Raw genomic sequence first — 10326 nt, forward strand, 5'->3', positions numbered from 1 at the left:
GAAGAAGGGATCGGTTGGTAGGACATGTTCTGAGGCATCAAGAGATCACCAATTTAGTACTGGAGGGCAGCGTGGAGGGTAAAAATCTTAGAGGGAGACCAAGAGATGAATACACTAAGCAGATTCAGAAGGATGTACTGGGAGATGAAGAAGCTTGCACAGGATAGAGTAGCCTGGAGAGCTGCATCAAACCAGTCTCTGGACTGAAGACCACAACACACATCCTCTCATCGACCAACCCCTAGAGTTTGTAAACGGCGGAAAAAATCGCCTTGTATATTTCTACATTAAAATCTACTGTTAGTGACTGACGCTGCTATTACAGTAACAAAGTTATGTATTATTTTTGATAATAGATGTAGAATAAATTAATATCTGAATTCTCTGTTCTCGAACGGTATCTGTTCCTTGCTCCAGTATCCTCTGAAGAGTCACACAGCTTGCAAAGGAAGTCATAACACACTATAGCATTTCTTTCTATAAATGGTCCATGTTTCATCAAGTTACGTTACTTGGCAGTGACATATCATGCGAAAGATTCTGTTACCCTCAAGTTCTGAACAGCAGTGTATTACGTTTCGCCAGACAGCACGACAGCGACGCCGTCTACATTACTTTTGCAAATTGATTCATTTATTGTTTCTAGACAGTGCAGTCCAACACAACGGCATACGTGACATCAATCCAACCGCTGTAGGGGCCCTATATTCTGTACCACGCAAGCGTCGAGCCTACAGTTTGCACGATTTTGTAGGATCTATTTAGGGCATGTGGACGAGATGGCGGTCATCCATTGCTGTTGTCCCACCCTCGTGGTTCATCGGACACGATTCACTGAGCCAATCTCTGACATATGATATGCTACGTATTAAATGATGTGTATCCAATCTCTCTCTCTCTCTCTCTCTCTCTCTCTCTCTCTCTCACACACACACACACACACACACGCACGCTTGTGCGCGCGCCTGTGCACGCACACACTCACTTACGCACATACACCTATGATTGTTTCTAAAGAGAGTAGCCGGCCCTAATGACCGAGCGGTTCTAGGCGCTACAGTCTGGAACCGCGAAACCGCTACGGTCGCAGGGTCGAATCCTGCCTCGGGCATGGATGTGTGTGATGTCCTTAGGTTAGTTAGGTTTAATTACTTTTAAGTTCTAGGGGACTGATGACCTCAGAAGTTAAGTCCCATAGTGCTCAGAGCCATTTGAACCAAAGAGAGTAATTATATTGTGAGGTGTTCCGCCACCAAAAAGTTATTTATATATTTGTTTTGTAAATAAAAAACGCCCTCTCTTGGTGCACTGTGTTTTATTTTCCCAGACGCGCTTCGGCTTTTTTCACTTTAAGGTATCATCAGTGGGATGGTTCTTCTTGTTTTGAGTTAGCATCGGTGTTTCCTCTCATCTGGCCGCACGGGGGTCGCATTACCGGCCCAATTACGAAACATAAGCATGTTTTCGTGTTTCGAACATATTGCTTCCCCCTTTTAATTTTGATTGCACTTGTGGTTGTGATGCACTATCAGTCTTCTACCAATAACATAAACATCACACTAATATAGATATATCTGGAGTGGGAAGGAGGGCCTGGTCCCCGGCACGAATCTGCCCGGCGGACTTGTGTCAAGGTCCGGTGAGCCGGCCAGTCTGTGGATGGTTTTTAGGCGGTTTTCCATCTGCCACGGCGAATGCGGGCTGGTTCCCCTTATTCCGCCTCAGCTACGCTACGTCGGCGATTGCTGCGCAAACAAGTTCTCCACGTACGCGTACACCACCATTACTCTACCACGCAAACATAGGGGTTAGGGGTTACACTCGTCTGGTGTGAGACGTTCCCTGGGGGGGGGGGGGGAGTCCACCGGGGGCCGAACCGCACAATAACCCTGGGTTCGGTGTGGGGCGGCGGAGGGGTGAAGTGGACTGCGGTAGCCGTGTGGGGTTGTGGACCACTGCTGCTGCGGCGGGGACGGAACCTCTCCGTCGTTTCTAGGCCCCCGGTTAATACACAATACAATACAATATAGATATAACTGCTATGAGTTCACTGTGTATCTCATCCTGTTTGTTACATAAACAAAGCAAACAGTATGAGATACACAGTGACTGATGTTCGACTGCACGGAACATGTTCGTAGGCCTTTGTCACATGGCGGACGGCACTCTTAGCGAGATTATATCATAGCCTCTTATACCATGGCGTCCCTTTATCCACAACATGACGATTTTCTTGTTACGAGATTGTAATTCTGTAACACGGTCTACAATTTGGGACACCAAGTGATTGTTGGTATTATTGGCATCATGAGTCCGAAGTAGTCATTTTATATGGCCTGTTATCCGCTCATAGCTGCGTACGATCACTTTCTATCCACTGTGTCCGTAGAAGCATCATTCTTGCAGCAGCATAGGCTGTTTGTACAGAAATGTCACGGTGTAAGAAATCTATTATCCCGACACCGCCCATTCTGCCGCCTTTCAAATTCACTCAGACGCTGATATTGTGCTCTATGACATCAACGAGGTTTACCGGCAGTTCTTTTCCTGTTTCCATGCCGACTGCCCTTCATTTTCTGAGTCTGACGTGACACTGGTGTATCCTGCAACGGAAGACAAGGTGCTGCGAGCCTACGTCTACGCCACCTCTCTACAATATTAATCACTCATTGCTGGTATAGTGTAGCACACTTCACTCTAAATTGAAATCCGTGGGCTGTTCTTTTGGGTCTTGCACTTTACAAAGTCGTTAATTTATTCTCAGAGATTTCGTCGAAAACCAATAACCTCTGACGTTCCAGTAGCGTAAGTTATTCAGAAAGAGATTTTGTATTCACTTGTGTTGTAAATGTAGTTCGCATTAACTCATGAGTGAAATTTCCAGTATAATCTGAGGCTGACGAATAAAATTCCCCGAAATAGTCTGTGATGCCTATACGCGTCAATGCTGTCCAGTACAATTACAACTTCACAATATTTCTTTTTGTTAGTATGAACGAAGTCTATTTCGTTTTTGGTTTGGCTGTCTGTACTCTTCCACAACGACAACCGCTCAATTTGGCTCGAAAAAAGGTGTTGCTACAGAACAAACCCTCATGTATTAGTTAATCCATCTTACGAGCATCCTATTAATTTTTACTACCTAGTCGATATATGGCAAAATTCTTACGGTTTCCATGCTTTTTTTCCCCAATGTCACAATCAAAGCTCTCGCGGTGGTCATCAACTGTAGCTTCTCTGCAGCGTTTACTTTGCTGAGTTTTCACACACCTTTCTACTCGTAAATCGCTCTTCTCCAGACCCACTGCTGGAGACATATGCATGATTGACGTAGATGGGAAACTTGCTTTTTGGGTTCAGTATGTTGTATAACTTTTGGGCCCTGAGACCTTCGAATGTTTCCTCGCAAACTGGAAGAAAAGAACGCTGAAATATCTTTCTATTGTACTTCTCGTGAGTTCGACAACAGTGAAGAGCATATCATATTCTTTCATTTTGAATAACAATAAATATATTGGAACAAATAAGCCCTCGATCACAAATATTAAGTTTGTTGATCGAAAGGAGATAGAGAGGTTGAGACACTGGACTCCTGTGTGGGAACAATGGGAATCAAATCCACATCTGGCAACCAAGATGCAAGTTTTACGTGGCCAGATTCACCACTTACTTCTCCCCCCCCCCATCTTCTCTCCCTCCCCCCACCCCCCGCTCTTACGTCACCCATTCGTATCCAGCTGTGCTAGGAATCATCTCTACCACTCACAATGTACACGGTACGATAAATTACATCCTTGCATTCGTTTTTAAAACATGTTCTTTTTCGATGAAAGGAGAATTCTGGGTGAGATTTGCAGTTTTAACTGGGAGACGCACATTCCTTACCTAGTGGACGTTACATACCAAATCATTAGACTTATTGAACGCGTAATTTTAGGAGAAGAAAACTGCTACTTTTATAGTTTCCTTCATTGAAGGGGCTATGGAAAACGCAGTCGCATGATTAACTGCAAAAAAAAAAAAAAAGTTTGCCTCAGGCTGGAAATAAATGCTCTTAACTTATTATACCATGAACTAATGGGAAGCTTCTAGCCTTATCAAATCAGATGTATTATCATGTTCAAAAGTACCTGAACGACATGAACTGCATTCCGCTTGATTTATATGCAACTCACATAACGTAAGACTCCTGCAATTCCACTAATATTTTTACGGTGCAACTGCTTTACTACAAAAAATGATTACTGCAAGAAACAAGTAGAGAAAAATGCTCTGCATGGCTGTTAATCCAGATGCAAATAAATATCACGGTAATGTAAACACATTATTAGATGTGACATAGCCTTTAACGCTTGTAAACTCAAATTCATTAAAATAAATGACATTTCATGATTTAAATAATGAAATACTGCAACAGTTACGCATTTTTTCGTGCTTGGCACGAGACATTTCCAGAATTTGTTATCACTTCCAAGTGAAAATATTTAAATGAGCATTATGTGTGACGTTTGAATGTGTGTTTTTCCTCCTCTCATGCACTGTAGTCGTCTTTTTGGGGTTATACTGTAGTCGGAAAAACTGTCAAAATAAATCTTGGGAGGCTCTTCACACGGAGATATCTTTCATTACGCAGAATACTACACACATGCAAATCGTTACTCACACTGTTTTTGAAATCAAAATATGTTACAAAGATATTACGCCAGTATGGGTTGACAAAGTGTTTGGATACAGAGCTGATACATATTTTGCTGACTGCACTGTTCAGACAAAGTTGTCACTTATAAATGCAGGATAATGCTCATTTATTATTCAGTCTCATCACACATTTTAATTAGGTTACATGTTTCGACCACTGAGGATCATCTTCAGATCCAAAACAGAGTAAAACTAAATATGTAACATCTAATATATTATAACAAGGAGAAAAAAGAATTGCACATAAATGTATAATTCACCAAAGTAGTTGCGTGAGCAACCCTATCTTGTCTATTCAGAAGCATGTATCAGAGTACTGTGTTTTGCAGCTGCGATCAACAGGTGTATGTTGGTGATAGGAGAGAAGAGGGGGAAGGGGAAATGGAGTGAGGGTGAGGGAAAAGGAAGCAGGGAGGCTGGGCGTCATGAATTTAAAAAGAGGGGTCTTGCTAAAATTATAGGAGGTATAAATAGGTAAACGTTGTCTTTGAAATTCTAATAGTGTAGAATAATGGGTATGAAAAATGTAAACGGCATAAAATAGCAAAATTATTAAAAGGAGCGAAGGTTACTGAGAGCTGGGAGAGAAGGAAAGGGAGTGGTAGTGACAAGGATGCTATGGATTTCACAAGAGAGGGTCTTATACTAAACTAGCAAGAAGTCAGTTACGTAAAAATTTAATGTTAGAAAAAACAGAAAAGTAGACCGATGAACGCGCAAAACCGTAAAAGGGGATAAAATAGTAGATTACAAGAGCGTAAATAAATAACTAAAACTGTATTAGTGTCTCTAGATTTTAATATTCTGAAACTTTGCAACTATAAAACCTTAAGGTTTACTCTGAAAACGTAAAAAATTTTTTAAATTCTTATAAGTACAGACCCAGAACAATGGATGTATGAATATTGAAACACATAAAAATCGTAAAATTACAAAATTGAAATTATGTATGGAGACCTGGAAGTGCATAAAGTGTTATTAAATATTCAAAATTTTAAAACATAGAATGTATAAAACCGTAAAAAGTATAAAACAATAAATTATAAAAGTGAAACTATGTGCAGCAACTGAAGGTATAGGGAACAGGGTATGAGAGTTATGGTTAACTGCGTTTGGTTCTGGTTGGTGGCTTTGCACAGCGCTCAGTTTTGCTGTATATACGGAAGCCAGATCGCAAGCAGGCCTGCTGACAGAACGGTGTGTGAGCCAATACGTTGCCGCTGTCTGTTCTGGGTGACTGGAGCTGTCGATCATACATGCGCTGAGGCGAGGTAGACGACCGGGAAAGGCCTTTAAAGTTTCTAAAAAAACGCACTGTTAATAAAATTGTTCTGCTGATTTAATGCGTTGCCAGACTCTTGATGACGGCGTGCAAAAATCTCAGTTTCTTCCAACACTTCCAAATACGTATCAATAGTTCCACTAGCATGCTTCGATGTCAGAAGATGCTTCTACATCTACATCTACATATATACTCCGCTAGCCACCAAGCGGTATGTGGCGGAGGGCACAATTCGCGCCAAAGTCATATTTTCCCCCCTCTGTTCCACTCCCGGATCGCGCAAGGGAAAAACGACTGTCTGAACGCCTCAGTACGAGCTCTAATTTCCCTTATCTTTGAATGGTGATCATTGCGCGATTTGAAAGTTGGTGGTAATAATACATGCTCTACATCCTCGGTGAAGATCGGATTTCGGGATTTAGTGAGCAGCCCCTTCCTTTTAGCGCGCCGTCTATCTGCAAGTGTGTCCCACTTCAAACTTTCTATGAGATTTGTAACGCTCTCGCGATGGCTAAATGTACCAGTCACGAATCTTGCCGCTCTTCTTTGGACCTTCTCAATCTCTTGAATCAGACCCAACTGGTAAGGGTCCCACACAGACGAACAATACTCTAAGACTGGACGAACTAACGTATTGTAAGCTATTTCCTTTGTTGAAGGACTGCATCACTTCAGGATTCTACCAATAAACGGCAGTATAGAGTTCGCCTTACCCGTTACTTGTGTAATCTGATCGTTCCATTTGAGATCATTTCGAAAAGTAACACCCAGATACTTGACGGATGTTACCGCTTCCAAAGACTGGGCATTTATTTTGTGCTCGTACATTAATGGGGATTTTCGCCTTGTTATACGCAGTAGGTTACACTTAACTAATATTGAGAGATAACTGCCAGTCATTACACCACGCGTTTATTTTCTGCAAATCCTCATTGATTTGTTCACAACTTTCGTGTGATACTACTTTCCTGTAGACTACAGCATCATCGGAAAACAGTCTAATGCCGCTGTCAATACCTTCAACCACATCGTTTATGTAAATCGTAAAAAGCAACGGACCTACTACGCTGCCTTGGGGCACACCTGAAGTTACGACATACTGCTCCTTGTCTGTTGTTATCCAACCGCATATGTCATCGGATAGACCGTAAGCACGCACTTTTTGGAGCAAGTGACAGTGTGGAACTAAGTCGAACGCCTTTCGATAGTCGAGAAATATGGCATCAACCTGCGAGCCGCTTACCAAACGCTGTTTCATTATTGTGAACTAAAGCGCGCTTTACTTCAGTTTATGTACACCCGCTGCCATGAATTTCGAGGCTTTTCTATTCACATGGTGCTTCAGTCTGAAGCGAATAATGTCAACAGTCATTAACCTTATTCGCAAATCCGTATCGCGAAACTTTCCAGCAATAATTTCTGAAACCCGTTCTTTATAACTCGAGGGCATGTATGTATCCTTCTTGTCTTAATGTTCACCCATTAGCGTGGCCCCATTGATTTTACGCTGTTGTTGTCTTTTAATTTCCTGTAGTAAATTAGTTACTGTTGAGGCTGCAGACCGTTGCTTACTGAAACTTGCTTTATAACAGTGATTTCTTTTATTCCTCTCATGCTCGCTTAATGGCAGTTTTTATAACCTATTAATCATGTATCGAAAATATGGTATCTTGATTCTTTCAGGGTGCCAAGACATAAGAGTCAATAATAACGTCTGCACAGGTCGGTTTTCTGTTCACTGTAAAACAGTGTTTACCCACTCTTCTTAGAACCGTAGTGTCGAGCTAGTTTATGGCTCAACTGTAAACCTAATTTTTGGTTGAATAGCACTTATTCTCTCCGTTATGTCACTAACATCGCTTTGACCTCCTTTAAATAACAATATATCATCACCCACATAACGGTAATAGCACAGAACTTGTTTAACTCATGACATCCTCATCACACCCTCTCTGCTTTCTTTCTCCTCCCCTAGTCACCCTCACTTCGCTTCCCCTTGCCTTCCTACCACCCCTTTCTATTCTTCCCTACCTCCAACATATACCCATTTAAAACGTTGACCGCAGTTACAAAACACAGTATTCTGATATGTGGTTCTTAATAATGATACAATTATGTACAATTCTTTTTTCTTCCTATTGTAAAATATTAGATGGTACATATTTAATTTTACTTTGTCTTAGACCTGAATATGATCCTAAATATCAGTCCAGTTGCTAATTCTCATGAGACGAATATTTCAGCTATACCGACTTATAAACTTATTTTATCTGTACTGACTATTACTGACTTTCAAATTATTGAGTGTGCTGTACATACTGTTTTGTTTCAAACTATGAGTAGAATCTCAGAAGAAATGAACATATTTATAGAATTTACGATGGGTGTTCCAAACAAGAGAATCTGTTGATTCACTATCTAGTTTATTACTGACAATTTTTCCCTTTGTTCTTTCTGATGTGCAAAAATTTCCAGCTACTTCATTAAATACATTGTATATGATTTCTGGAAGTAATGGAGGTTGACTAAAATTAGTATATATTTTGTAGAGCACTCCGTTTTTTAAGCAGGGTTCCTGGCTTCTAAATATTTTCTGTTGTAGGTGGCTTATGAAAATGTCTGCTATTGTTCCAGATGTGGGTGAGCCCATGGCTAGCCCATCTGGTTACGGGTAAATATTACCACTGAATGCAAAGTAATTTTAGTTGACGATTAGCTCTAGTAGCCTCGTAAATTCAGTAATTACAGATTATAAACACTTTTTGTGCATTGTAAACTGTTCTTTATTACTATAATAGTTTCTTTAACAGTGATATTGGAATATAGGTTTGTGATGTCTAGTGAGATACAACGATATGTTTATTTACCTTATTTCAATGACTAGTGTGGTACAGATTTTTACAGTATGTGTTATATCATATGCGAAATACTTTTTTAAAAACTGATTGTGTTTCTGATATAATTTGTATGGAGGCTCTTCATACTGTTAACTATAGTTCTGTTTTCCAAACTACATTAATGTTAAAGTAGGATACAAAAGTACGTGTTCAAAGATTGTGAAGCGAAAAACGGAAGCAATGTGGATAAATGCAGAAATAAAGCTGCTATAGAAGAAGAAATGCATTTTAAATAGGCAACTTTTGAACATACATTTACAAGTAATCAACAGCTTGGACCCTAGTATGTGGAACCTGGCATGGAAGAAAATTCATGACATTCAAGTTGTACGAGAGTTCCCATCTGCACTCTGCTGATTTCACTAAAGAACCTATTCAGGAGCTTGGCTGGGAAGCAGTCCCCATTTCTAATCCTTCTACTTCATTATTCTGATTATCTTCTGCCCTGAAATGTGAACCTTTCTCGTTCCTTGTCGAACAGCCATCAAGAAAATATATTAGTTCGCGAAAAATCTGTTATGACTGACGAGACATTTATCTCTGAAGCAGTAGTTTTCTATAGGCAAGCAAAACTTCATGAGCATCATCAGACTGTTTTAGTCGAGTTGAAAGAATATATTGTTGATGATAAGTTTCTCTCTTGTGTTTGTCTGTTATATTCGATAACGCAACGAGACACGCTATGAAATATGTAATGTTTTAATACAAATGAATCACAAATTACGATGATAACCTTACGACGAAAGTCTGACTTAATAAAAAGAAGTGTCCCTAATACAGGCCTGCCGAAAACTTCACGCATTGCCGAGATATGATGTACTTTTGTCTTTGCCATGGTCGGTGACTATGTGAAGTCCTGTGTCCTACGCAAGAAACATTTTGGGACTACTACGGAAATATGTAAATCTCGCAGTGAGAGTAGACCCAAATAGAAACACGATTAACAAATTATTTAATGTCACAAATAAATCAATCAAATTGCGTATTCAAAAAAAACTTTAAAATTACGTCAGTATAAGCAGAAAATGTAAGTTTTAATAAGTGAGCCTCTTACTAATATCTATCACATTTTTCCCTTCACAAAGCAGCTGCATTGCCACTTAACTTTGAATCGATACTGCCCGCATTACATTTTCATTACCATGGAGATTAACAACACCAATAATTTCCAACGTCAAATAAGAGTTGAGGTTCTGCGTGGATCGACCTCCCTGGAATCAAATCATAAATTTTATAACACAATGTTACATCTTAAGTGAGAATCATTCAGCTGATTTATTGGAAATGATAAGAAAACATCAAGTGAATTTACCAGGATAATTCTGGAGCAGACATGAAGTAAATCGACAGCCACGAAGTTGCCAAACGTATTCTACAACGTTGCCAGTTGTCCATTAGACAAGTGATGTACACGATTGCTCAGCCGACGTATTTCTTGAGCTGACTAGC

This window comes from Schistocerca cancellata, chromosome 4 (assembly GCF_023864275.1).
Source record: "Schistocerca cancellata isolate TAMUIC-IGC-003103 chromosome 4, iqSchCanc2.1, whole genome shotgun sequence".
NCBI lineage: Eukaryota > Metazoa > Arthropoda > Insecta > Orthoptera > Acrididae > Schistocerca > Schistocerca cancellata.